We start from the raw sequence: 4,249 nt of genomic DNA, 5'->3' as shown, positions 1-4,249 counted from the left end.
CCATCCCAAGACATACATCAAGTGTTCTCAAATCGAATACTCAATCCAACATAATGAAACCTCAAAGAGCAAGACTCAATTCATCACAAGAAGGTTAAGGTGGAGGAACACCATATGATTCAACTATAGTAACAAAGCTAGCGGTACATCAAGATCGTGTCAAATCAAGAACACAAGAGAGAGAAAGAGAATAAACACATAGCTACTAGTATATACCCTTAGCCTCGAGGGTGAATTACTCCCTCCTCGTCATGGAGACCGCCAGGATGATGAAGATGGCCTCCGGTGATGGTTTCCACCTCTGGCTGGGTGCCAGAATGGGTTCCCGATTGGTTTTTCGTGGCTACAGAGGCTTACGATGGTGGAACTTCTGATCTAGGGTTCTTTTCAGAGGTTTCTATATTTATAAGAATTTTTGGCGTTGGAAACAAGTCAGGGGGTGCCCAAAGGGCCCAGAAGCTCCCAGGGCACCCCCTAGGGCGCGTCCTAGAGGCTTGTGGCCTCCTCGGGACTCTTTTGGCCCAGCTCCGGTGCTTCAAGGGTCTCTTTTGGTCCATAAAAAATCACCGTAAATTTCTAGCTCATTCCGAGAACTTTTATTTCTGCACAAAAACGACAGCACAGTAGTTCTGCTGAAAACAACGTTAGTCCGGATTAGTTCTAATCAAATCATACCAAAACCATATAAAATTACTGTAAACATGGCATGCATACTTCATGAATAATAGATACGTTGGAGACGTATCACTCATATGCAAAAGCCTAGAATTTTTTTAAAATTGAATAACTCTTTAAAAAAGGACGAGGTGCGTTAGGGACTTCTCGAACCCAGACCCTTCTCATACAAACATGACGAGCTGATCCCTAGAACGGGCGGCATAGTTTGTTAGATAGGGATTAAATAAATTGTTGTTTTTAAAATAAACATGGCGAGCTGATCCCTAGAATGGGTGATACCGTTTTTTAGATAGGAGATTAAATAAATTATTATTTTAAAATAAACATGGCGAGCTGATCCCTAGAATGGGCGACAGGGTTTTTTAAATTTAAAATGAAAAACTACAATTTTTTAAAGATTTCCAGGAAACCAATTTTTAGGTCCCTCGAGAGAAAAAATGAAACAAAGAAAAAAAAACTTGTTGAAACCCTCACGCAACACGTAATTTGGGTTCAAATCAATTATTATTGTAAATGAAACAAATATCATAGATATCTACCAACCTAGTGGAAGTGATTAGCGAGCGCAGTGGCTAGCACTTTCTTCATACCAGCTGACGCCCCGAGTCCGAATTCGACTAGCTACATTATTTTTAATCATGTTCCTCTTTCTTTCATTGCTACTTACATGTGGGGCCCACACGTAAGTATGGAGCATGTGTCAACTGGTGTGCAGTGTTTAATGGAGTATTAACGGGAACAAACGGAAATGTAGTTAAATATATCTGAAACACAAGCAGGCTGCTTTGTGTCATTTTTCAAGTTAATGTACGAATTTGTGCATGGAGTGCAAGTTTATGTACCAAAAATGTAATTAACTCTAAATATAATTTGTATTAAACTTTTATTAGCATATATGTTCGTGCATTGCTACGCGAGAGATAAATTTTTTTGCGAGAAGCAACGGGAAAGATAATTGATGTGTCATCCAAAAAAGAGTCTCCACGGTGGTAGGTGACAGAGCAAGAGGTTATGATCTTCTCGTTGGACATGTTTGACACGTGAAATCTTGATAGTGGTGGGGTTGTCGGCGTGGTGGTGACACCCAACTGATGCCTTTTTCCTTCGGGCTTCGTCTCCATCTCAGGGTTGTGCCTGCCTCCTGTGCCGGCCCAGTCTTAGGCGCCCTGTGGGAAACTTCGGTTATTTATCGCTCCATGCGACAAATAAGTTTTTTCCAACTGCGTGGGCAAGCATAAGTGGGCTAGATTCATTGGGCCAAAGCACTCAATTACGGAATTCTGGACCCACCTTTTTTCTTTTGTAGCAAATAGATGCACAAAAATTTAAAAGCACCTCGGATAAAAAAAATATCTTTTTGACAATGGACGGATGAAAAAATTGGAGAAACACACCTTGCTTTATTTATAGTTAAAATTTTATACTTCTTTATAATTCATTTTTTAGCATACCACAATGACATATGTATATTTTTTAAATACTTAGTTAGCCTAGGTAACCACATAATAATAATGCCAAATTATTAATTATATGTTTTTGGTATATAATTTTACTGTATATAATAACAAACCACACTTCGATTGCGCTAGATGTAAATAGTATTAAGTTATGCCACTTTTGTCATTTTATAGACATTTGCCGTAAGAAGATCGTGAAAGAAATCTCTTAAATGTGATTTCCTTAAATGACAAAATTGCACGCGTATTTGAATTGTTATTTTAATATTTTCACAACTCCATAAATTATGGTGTGTGTGTGTGTGTGTGTGTGTGTGTATGTATTTGTCTGTATACTTTAATATCCTTCTAGAGTATTTCTTTATAGAGAAATCCAAATGATACTGACTAACAGATATATTAATATTGCTTTCAAATTCTCAATTAGGAAAACACGGAAACCTCTAGAGCAAAAATTGAGTTGAGCACCCCACTCCTCGCTTGTCAAGGATCATTTCTTGCATGTACCTCACTTCTCAAAAGCAGTGGCGGACCCAGGAATGGGCCAGGCCCCAGGCGAACTGGGCCAAGGGCCAGGCAGCTATGTTGACTGTAGCATTATACTGTAGGTATAGTCTTAAAAAATACAAAGGAGACCGTCCTCACGCCCCAGGTCGCCCGTCCCTTCTGCCTGGGCCTGAATCCGCCCATGCTCACAAGGAAGCTCCATCGGACCAAATATCATTCCTTCGTATAAAAGTTGAAGCAAAGGTCTCAAGGCGTACATGATATTGCCATGTCGTGGTAGGACGGATGGTTGGGGCGTACTGAAAGGATCAAAGATGTCAACTAGGAGAAGGGGGTGGGAATAAACGACTATGAGTTTTCAACTTTTATTTATAAGGTTAGGGATAAATATGATAAAGTTAGTTCTCTAAACATGCAACTATCTGATACAATCCCACATGACAAGGTAAGCTACCTATACAAGGTAAAGCAAGTCACCAAGCTAGTGCCTCTGATTCGGCTCTATGACGAGGCCCGCTAGACATCCAAGCTTTGTAACTTTGCTCCCTCATAATCCGCCCAAAAAGGAAACTCTGCTCCATCATTTGGGCTCTGTGGGGTGCACCATAGGTTCCATGAGTCGGTAGATGCACGAGACTATGATGTACATATCTTCTTGCGCAAAAATGTGGTGCATAATATAGAAATTTTAAAACCTGCCATTTGCCATCCTAACATACATACATACATAATATTATAATGTGTGCACAAACTAAACATCCAAATAGCATTACCTGGAGTGATGTTGTTGCATAAGATTAATATCATTCGAGGTAATAATTAGCCCCAGCTTAAAAAATCTCTTTGATGACATGTATCCTCTGGGTAGTAGGTTCCCCTCCAGGATTTTGAACTCCTATGTGTAAAATAAATCAAAGAACTACAACCGAAAGACGCCATATCCAACTCTCTCGAAGAAAAAGTAAATGCAGTTACATGGTATCATATTTACATGGCCACCGAGACAACATACATACACCATATGGGAATGAAACTCTTCAATGAACATGTACATTCATTATCTAAATAAAACATTTGCATCTATATCGTCTAATCTTTTGGAAGTCATAAAACTAGTTAGCTTGTTCCTAGAAACGTTTTATGCTTTAAGTTGCGTCATTGTAATGGTACTTTGCTGTTGGCAGGTGTTGTGCTATGTTGCTCATCTGTTCACTTGGTCCGGTGATATCGCTGCCTTCAGGCCTTCTGTTTTCTTTTTCTGCTAGTAGTCTGTATGAACCAGTTGTTTTCTCCTAATGAAAACCGTAGATGAAAACAAGAGGTGCCATGACATTACAAGTAACGGAATAAAACTCCGCTCCGTGCCAAAATATTCTCTTGCAAGTCCTTATCTTTTCTTCTCCTATAATTCATAAAACCAGTTAAATAATAATACGAGAGGATACATCACACATCCAGCGGGACCATGCCGCGCATCTTATCCAAGGCCACCACCAAGATTCAACCACATCACACTCATCCAGCAAGAAAAAGGAGGAGATTCATGTGGCCCATTTCTTGCAACCCACTCAAAGTTCATTGTGAGCCACCACACTCAAGGTCTGAAC

The sequence above is a fragment of the Triticum dicoccoides genome, chromosome 1A, assembly GCF_002162155.2.
Source record: "Triticum dicoccoides isolate Atlit2015 ecotype Zavitan chromosome 1A, WEW_v2.0, whole genome shotgun sequence".
NCBI lineage: Eukaryota > Viridiplantae > Streptophyta > Magnoliopsida > Poales > Poaceae > Triticum > Triticum dicoccoides.
The sequence above is the reverse complement of the archived record's forward strand: the minus strand, read 5'-3'. Positions refer to the sequence as shown.